This window comes from Erythranthe guttata, chromosome 4 (assembly GCF_056151865.1).
Source record: "Erythranthe guttata isolate IM_541 chromosome 4, IM_541, whole genome shotgun sequence".
Lineage (NCBI taxonomy): Eukaryota > Viridiplantae > Streptophyta > Magnoliopsida > Lamiales > Phrymaceae > Erythranthe > Erythranthe guttata.
Genome location: NC_142536.1, coordinates 13,835,397 through 13,845,060, shown reverse-complemented (window position 1 = coordinate 13,845,060; position 9,664 = coordinate 13,835,397). Strand labels below are relative to the sequence as shown.

The 9,664-nt window shown below is 33.3% G+C and overlaps 1 long non-coding RNA gene across 2 annotated transcripts; it reads right to left on the bottom strand.

Moving 5' to 3' along the window:
- Positions 1–4,290: 4,290 nt before the first annotated feature.
- Positions 4,291–7,638, bottom strand: LOC105973431 (uncharacterized). Of its 2 annotated transcripts, none has more exons than XR_016030867.1 (2): positions 5,428–7,638; positions 4,291–4,627 (listed from the first exon to the last, which is right to left on the bottom strand). It is a non-coding gene; the product is annotated as an uncharacterized LOC105973431 (long non-coding RNA). The 2 variants fall into 2 exon arrangements; XR_016030866.1 differs by having other exon boundaries at positions 4,291–4,616.
- Between the last annotated feature and the right edge of the window lie 2,026 nt (positions 7,639–9,664).

Sequence of the window (9,664 nt, the reverse complement as noted above, 5' to 3'; positions counted from 1 at the left end):
ACCACAAGGACTTTAACGTTATTATATCATACCTCAATGGGTTAATGTAATATTTTGAATATTTTTGACCATTTTTATAGTCGTTGGTGTCGGGTAATTGTAATGAGGGGTTATTTTACATACCCCCCTAGCCACCAAATAAACTAGGGATAAATCCAAGCCCAAATCATCCTTTGACATACCCCCTGGGGAAGCGAAAGTACTATACTACCCTTATGTGCAATTTTCGGCCAAACTGCATTCAGCATTTATGGTCCTGCATTTATCATTTTCGCTGATTTATTTATTATTATTATTATTATTATTATTATTATTATTATTTTTTTTTTTAATAAATCTGTTTGTTAAATATATATATATATATATATATATATATATATATATATATATATATATATATATATATATATATATATATATATATTTTTAAATTTTAAATTTTTGTTATAAATAATTTTTTTTTTTTAATTTTAATTTTCAAAACAATATGTTTACAGTACTGAAAATAACTACATGTAACTATAGTACCTATAGTTATTCATAGTTATGTTCGTTTTTTCCCATTATTTTTAGTCGATCAATTGTACGTATACACACACGAATACTGACTTATACAAAATAAATTCATAAAACCCCAACAAAAATTTACAAATTTAAATATTTTTATTATAAATCACATCAGAACCAATAAAATACAAATCGAAAATACATAAATATACGCATATGTAACTACATGTAACTACATGTTACTATAGTAATGTATAGTAATGTATACAGTCTGTTGAACAGATCTGATATAACTTAAAAAAACAAAAAATTGACACCTTCAAGGAAATGATCAATGGCCTTCATTAAGCTGCAATTGCAAAATCAAAACAAAAAGAAATTACTTTAGTGCAAATCAACAAATTTGAATAAAAACATCAAAACACTCAAAAATCACCAAACATTAAGAGATCGAGAGATAGAGAGAGAGGTTATTGTTGGGAAATGCAAAAAAATATAGAAATAAATCTGAAAAGATAAAAATTAACGAAATTACCATCAAAATAGAGATCTCGACGAGAGGAATCCAACGGTGGGTAGCCCGTCAAATTCCGACTGGTGGAACACAAAGAACACCTCCGGCAAGACCACCGTCGTCGAATGAAAAAAAATGCAGAAACAGATCTGCTCTCCAAACTGAATGAAATCACCACCAAAAGAAAGAGCTCGACGAGAGGAATCCAACGGTAGTTAAACCATCGAATTCCGACTACCGGAGAGAGAGTTATGGCTCCGGGAAGCAATTTCGCCGGTGAAAGGTTTGTAGAGGCGGGATTTTGAATCTGGGAGAAGAAGAGAGAGACCGTGAGTGGCTAGGGTTAAAACTGATTTTAAAAGGGTATTATAGGTACTTCAGATGGGCCCAGGGGGGTATGTCAAAATATTTTCGAAATTAAGGGGGTTTCACCTAGAGTGTAATCCACTTGGTAGTTAGTTCTATATAATTTGGAAATGAGGGGGGTCTACAAAATAATCCCTTGTAATGAATGAACAAAACAAATCAGCAAGAAAAAGTTAGAATTTTTAATTATTTAAATATAGTCAAAATGTTTGTTATATTTACGCCGGAGGCATATATGAATATGATAACTTTAAAGTCATCATAGTATTCGTAAGAACAACCACCTCCCGATTCCATTAATTTTCCGATGTTAGGGTTTCTAACGTTCCATTAATTTTAGGGGTATTTATAATTATCAACACCACATAGACCTTAAATTTATTATGACATACCTTTGGGTTGATTACAATTTACGTTCTGTTCTTTTTTTTTTTTTTTTTTCTAATTTGAACTTAAGGGCATTATAGCCCTTACGCATTTTGTTTTTAAATTTTCTCAACCATTAGTCAGAGGTAGGGATGGCAATGGGTTAAGGGTTTGTCGGGTCTTAGACCCGGAACCGACCCGTTTGGGGCGGGTATGGGTAAGTTAAATGGTTCTGGGTCGGGTAATGGGTTTAAGTTTCTAGAACCGGATGGTTCTGGGTCAGGTTACGGGTCTTATTGGACCCGACTCAGAACCGACCCGTATAAATATGTTATTTTTTAGGGTAAATTACAAATACCCCCCTGAGGTATGGTCGAATTACAAAAACACCCCTCTTGTTTGGATAATTACAACCACCCCCTCAACTCCTCAAATTTAGTGGAATCTTCGAGATTATATGGAATATTGTCACTTTTGTACCCGTTTTATCCCATTCAAACTCTACATTATGAAGCAAGATGATCATAATATGTGATTTAAAGCTTGTATATATCAGTTTGTGGTGCATCGAAAACTGTATTTTTTACACAAAACGAGTACAAACTAGAGCACATTTCACGGAATCTAGATGACTATGTTGAATTTGGCACCATAAAGGTGGAGGAGGTCTAAGAAAAAATCATAGTTGAGGGGGTAGATGTAATTATCCAAACAAGAGGGGGGTTTTTGTAATTTGACCATACCTCAGGGGGGTGTTTGTAATTTACCCTATTTTTTATAATTAATCTATATATAAAAATTAATTTATGATTTCATATCAAACTTTCAATTTTCATCGTGTCTATTCTGAATTACCCATTTTCACCATTTCATTTTTTTTAATCTCATTTCTCGTAAGTAAAATCTATCACTTGTCGACCACCGCTAGCTGTCTTGCCTTTTGAACTTTACTTATCTTGAAAGTTAAATATAATTAATTATATAATTTTATTTTTCACTTTATATCACTTGTAGAAGTATTTTAAAATATTGTATTTTATTTTTTAGTTTATTTTATTAAAATATAGAAGCAAAATATTATGAAAGTTCAAAAATAATAAATTTTTTTTTACGTTAATGGGTCTAGCGGGTCTGGCGGGTCAGAACCGTTTAAGCGGGTTCTGTGTATAAGCTGAACCGGGTTGGGGTGGGTCTGGGTATAAGCTGAACCGGGTTGGGGCGGGTCTGGATTTTATATATTTTTCACGGATCGGGTCTCGGGTTTAGGCAAACCCGACCCAGAACCGACCCGTTGTCATCCCTAGTCAGAGGTGTTTTTGATAATTATAGATACTTGCGTGTTTTTTCTATATTTTTTTTTTGTTTTTTTTAATAACTAGCAATTTTCCCCGTGGGATGCACGGGATAGTATTGCAAAAATGAAGAAAATTTAAATATATGATAATTGATTAGATTGAAAAAAATTATGCAATAATAAACAAATTCCATTCGCTGTGTGTAAAAAAAAGGATTGTCACAAAGAAATTGCAAAACAAAAAAAATAAAATAAAATAACTATCTAGAGTGGATTAAGATTTTGCTAATCGATTTGTAAATCTGATTTGTTATGAAAGTAAAAAAAAGACCTGTAAATAGAAGATGAAAAAAATAATAATAATTAATTAAAAACAATTACAAATATACCATTAGGGTTTATTAAGTTGCCCTAACGTTTCTTACTTTTAAATATAAGATTAAACCTTAACTCATGGGGTTTTTTGGTAATTTTCTCTACATATTAATGTTGTACAAACTTAGGGATGCTAATGGGTAAGGGTTTGCCGGGTCTTAGACGCGGAACCGACCCGTTTGGGGCGGGTCTGGGTAAGTTAAATGGTTCTGGGTCGGGTAATGAGTTTAAGTTTTTAGAACCGGATGGTTCTGGGTCTGGTTACGGGTCTTATTGGAACCGACCTAGAACCGACCCGTATAAATATATTCTATTTAATAGTTAATCTATATATACAAATTAATTTAGGATTTCATTTATGAAACTTCTAATTTTCGTCTTGTCTATTCTCATTTCCCAACTTTTTACGGTTTCATTTTTTGAATCTAGTTTCTCGTAAGTAATATCTATCAAACTTGTCGACCACCGCTAGCCGTCTTGCATTTTGAACTTTATTTATCGTTGAAGTTAAATATAATTAATTATATAATTTTATTATTCACTTTATACAAGCAAAATATTATGAAAGTTAAAAAATATTAATTTTTTTTTATGTTAACGAGTCAGGCGGGTCAGAACCGTTTAATTCGGGAATGGGTTGGGGTGGGCCCGGATCTAAGCTAAAACGAATTAGGGCGGGTCTGAGTTTTATATATTTTTCGTGAGTCGGGTCTCGGGTTTAGGTAAACCCGCCCCAGAACCGAGCCGTTGCCATCCCTATACAAACTACAAACATTACAAACTGTTTTTTTCCGGAACATAATATCGGTTTCTCCACTTCAAAACCATATGTAAAATTTTACAAGTGAAACTTAAAAAAACACATGAAACTCCGAATTAAATAATCACACAACATTGAAAGTAAAAATATCTTGAAATAGTAATTACAATCATTGTCCCAAATATCAAAAAACAATATCTCAAAGTTTTGCACACATTATTGCAACATCCAATTGATAAATTGAATGATGAATAGCAATCATCACACATATATATATTATCACAAACTTAAAATAAATAAAATAAAATAAAAACAATTATTTTTTCAGCATATTGCATCAAAGCTTGAGCTGCCTGAAGATCACATTCCTGTATTTCTTGGAGAATTCTTCAATTCTTCATTTGCTCAAGTTCAGAGGCAAGCCTTCTTTTGCTCTGCATCCATACTTAGAAAATAAAATTCAAAAGGCAACTAAAAAAACAAAAACAAAAGGTCACTTATTTTAATTTATTTATATTTTTTATTCTAGTTAGATATTATTTAAATCAGAGCTTCTATGATAGATGTCTAATAATTATCAAATAAACATATATTACAACAAAAATATATCACTTCTATAGAGTCACGAAGCCAGAAATTTGTTATAGAATCTGGATGAGCTTAAAATTTTTAGTGGTTCATAGCAGAGCTCCCGATTTTTGTTAGGATTATTTGCCTAAACTAGTACAAAACAAGAATATAAATAGACCTTAATTTAAGTCCTTAAAGTAGCACTTCAAACTATAATTATGTTAATTCCTTACAAATTACAATTGGCTCTTTCGAGTTTTCATTCTTTGAAAACTATTCATAATCGTATCGTTATTGATTCATGAAGGGAAGTGTCTTTAAGTAAAGATAAGCAAAGCGTCACTCAACATTCATAATCCGATTGTGCAATCTACTAGATCTTTATGATATTCAAACATATACACACAAGCGCTATGAATTTTATTTCTAAACATCAAACATTAAGCACATATTGATTATCAACAAAAATCATGGGGCCTTAATCGGATGGTCTATTTATCAAAATTCACAATTTTCACCTCAAACAACTGCAAGTCAAACAGCTACAATGTCAACAATGAAGATGTTGAGAGAGAGAGAGAGAGAGAGAGAGAGAGAGAGAGAGAGAGAGAGAGAGAGAGAGAGAGAGAGAGAGAGAGAGAGAGAGAGAGAGAGAGAGAGAGAGAGAGAGATTACCTGAAACATTTATGGAGTAGTTTTTTTGGGTTGTCATGCGTGGATGCTCTCATCATCCCATGAAGAACGAACAATCAGGACTAGTGAACTTTCTTCACCATGTTTGTCGTCCCAATCCCTTTTCAGGTTTTTTGCACATCTCACAACCATAGGATCGCAGTCAACTATTTCAATCTCATTTAGTAATGTGTTGAATGTCGTCACGGGGATCGCTTTTAACTTGTAGCAATGTTCGATGTCAACCAACATAAGCATAGGCATGCACGAATAACTTTGAAACGTCCAATGCTCCACATCATTGTCTTCAATACTAAGAGACATAAGCCTTGGGAATTCGTTGTCATGAACTTCCCATGTTGGGCATTTAAAGGCAAAGCATTCCAACTTCAAATATTTAAGATTTGGCAATGCCGAGATCTTGCTCATTTCTTCCCACTTATATCCTAAGCCGCTCAAAGTTAACTTTGTAAGACTTGACGGCAAGTCTGAAAGAGGAGCAAGTGGGATTACAACCTCTGTCAAAAATGCAGGATTGGCAATGGCACAATTAAGTATTTTCAATTGAGGGAGATGGGAAATATGATCAAAGATGCCCAAGGGTTCACAAGCATCGGGAGCCAATTCAACTCGGATCATCAAAAGCTCTAGGTTAGGGATTTTTTCGAAAACATCTTTCGTACAACTTTGATGGCTCACACCAAAAAGTTGTACGAGGTTTGGTAAGAGAGACCCTTCACAAGGACATGGCAGGTCTCTTCCCAACATTTGGAGGGACTTCAGTTCTTTCATTTTCCATATCTCAATAGGCAGATACGATAAAGTCTCATCATATTTTTTGATACTAAGATGTCGATGAACAATCAAGTACTCAAGGTTCGAGAGTTTAGATATGGAAGGAGGGATGCTTCGATCATAAACAATGTAAAGGTATCTTAGTTGAAATAGTTTCGCTACTTGCCTACTTCCATTGGGAATTCGATGAATACCATTCGAGCTTCCAATACCTTAAGCAACCTTAAATGTTCCAAATTCATTGGTACTGGATATGGATGATATGGACCAGTACATATGAGAGAGCGTACCGTTGAAACTTGTGCAATTGAGTCACGCACATCTTTGATGGCAAATAAAATACTATTGCGAATGGCCAATCGACGTTGGTTTTGGATATCCTCTGATAAACCATCGACAATACCATTTAAGGCATAGAAAAACTTGGTCTCGACAGCTTCTTTATTACACAAGTACCAAAATGATGAGTGGAGACGATAACCACATATGTTTTCATCATACATGACAACATTTTGGGAGTAAAGCTCAAACAAATAATAGCTAGCCCCATCCGTGAAAGTCGTGACCATGCCTGGGTAGGTAGCTGTTTCCGAGTCACGAAACCCTTCAACACTCCACAGGTTGATCATGTCATACAATAATATCATATGATTTTGTGGGAAAGCTCCAAGGTAGAGGAAGCATGCTTTTAAATGTTGATCTAAGTAGTCGTAGCTGGGGTATAGTATTGTTGATATTTGAGCATATGCATCCTTGTAAACTGAATCTTGTTTATCATCGGCTACCTTATTCCAGTATTCTGTTGTCTTCTCTGCTTTGGATAAAATGTCGGCAACTGTGATGATTGTAAGGGGAAGACCTTCACAGTTCTCGGCAATTTTCTTTCCAGCTCTCTCAAGTCCATACGAGCACGATTCTTCACCAAAGACCTTTTGACGAAGAAGATCCCAACTTTCTTTCTTATTTAAAAATGGTATGTTATATTTCTTCCATTCAGCTATTTGTTGGAGCCTGGTCGTCAGCAATACTCGACTTCCATTATTGTCTTCTGGAATGGAAATAACTCTGTCAATTCAGAACAGAGCTCTATGTTCCATACATCATCCAACACGATCAAGTATCTCAATTTCTTTAAACTTTGGTACACCATGTTTTTCAACTCTGCTAATAATACTAATTCATCTCCATTGAAAATATTTGTTTCTTCAATGCCGGGATTCAATTGTTTTAGAATATCAACCAAGATGTCGACTAATCGATACTTTGGGCCAATTTTGACAAACACACGTCTGCTAAAATGACTCGCAATTGATGGTTCGTGAAAGAGTTTCTTGGCAAGAGTGGTCTTACCAATACCTGCCATTCCACATAGTATGAAAATCATTCCTTTGGATTGTGAGGAATTTTCTCCAAGCCGATCTTTTGGCTGGCTCGAGCTCGAGCTCGAGTTTATTTGGTCGAGCTCGAGCTCGAGCTCGAGCTCGTCGAGTTCTTCTTTTTCTGGCTCGAGCTCGAGCTCGTGTTAATTTTGTCGAGCTCGAGCCCAATCCCTTTTTTTTTTTTTTTCTTTTTTTAAATATTATTTTATTATTAAAAAATATTTTAAAAAATTACAAAATAAACACAAAATTGTGATTATATATTTTTTTAATATTTTTATTTATTTCTATAATATTTTATATTATTATACATTTTTAAATAAAAATAACATATAAAAAATAAAAAAAAATAAAAAAAATAAAAAAATATTAATAAATCCGGCTCGCGAGCCGGCTCGCGAGCTGATGAACAACTAAAATCGGGCTCGAGCTCGGCTCGTCAGAAAGCTCGAGCTCGCGAGCTCGAGCTCGAAAACCTCGAGTCCGAGTTCGAGCTTTTTACGAGCCGGTTCGTCGAGCTCACGAGCCGGCTCGGCTCGTTTACCACCACTAGTGGCAAAGTAGTCAACCAAATAACATTTTATTTAATGTGCATGCAAGTATGGGAAATTTCAAATTTGGGGTCGCTTTCCTTGACACGAGATCACTAATTGATTTAGTATTTTAGAACTCCAACGCCGTTACTTCTATGTTACATCCGATGAAAGTTACACCGGGTGAATTTTTACCGTTAATCTACACACACCAATATGAATGTATGTGTGTTTGTGTGTTTGTGTGCTTATGAATGGTAAAGATCTACCCGGTGTAGCATAGTATAAGCCGAACTCCAAGTTATTTTAAATACGTATTCCCATTTTTATGTAATCTTTTGATTTGATTACTCAACTAGGGAAATTGGAGAGTTAGATGTTATACCTGATTATTTACACTAAGGGAATTTCAATCGTATATCTAATTAAATAATCACTCACTAAGCACATATACACATGGGTGTATGCAATTATTAGTAGATCTATAGTTGAAATCCAACCGATGTAAATAAACTAGGTGTAACATCTCATTGAGAAGGTATTATACATAAATATATTATTTAAATTTGGCTATCGCATTTATACTATTTTAAATATTTTTCTATATAGACTGAATTGTGATGATATTTATACATGGTTTGCCGTGAATAAATTCATGACAAATCCACTTAATTAAGGTAATATTCAATTTTCTTTTTTCTTTTTGTTTTGAAAATAAATCCAACCACAAAACTTATTACGATTAATGAAAACTCTATCATATAATATATGGGGTTATTATGCATATGTCTTTGACCAATCACATTTATTATTTTAGATTGAGGTGTTATATTTTTTTCATTAATAAGTCCATCACTTTAATATGTATTATGAGTAACTTGATGTTTATAACAAAATTACCCTCAAACCTTTCAAACCAGTACCCCTAATTTAATTCTAATTTCGACAATTTTTTTTTTTGAATTTTGACCTTTTCTTTTCAATTTTTTTTTTCCATTTTTTTATTACTATCTACGTAATAACATTACTATCTACTATTGTAATCGTACTTTAGTTGACAGTAAAATTACTGTAAACACAATAATATTACTATCACTCACATCAAATTTTTTATTTTTTGCTTTTTGATTTTTTTATTTGTTGACCGGTCAACGTAATAATATTACTGCCTACTATTGTAATATTATTGTAGTTGACAATCATATAACTATCAACCTCACTAATATTACTGTATTTGATGATCATATTGCTACCAACCTCACTAATAGTACTGTTTTTCACAATAATATTACTGTTGTACAAAATTACTATCAACCACAATTTTCCACCCCTATTATTTTGCTTGGTCTTTGTTGACCGATCAACATAATATTATTATTGTATTACACAATAATTTATTATGTGACATAGTGATTTATTGTATTAACATTATTGTGCTATATAGTAATTTTTGGTTGAGGTGAGAGAAATAACGTAATTATGTGTGAAATCATACACTATGGTACACATCCTCAACTTGACATGTGTGTCCAA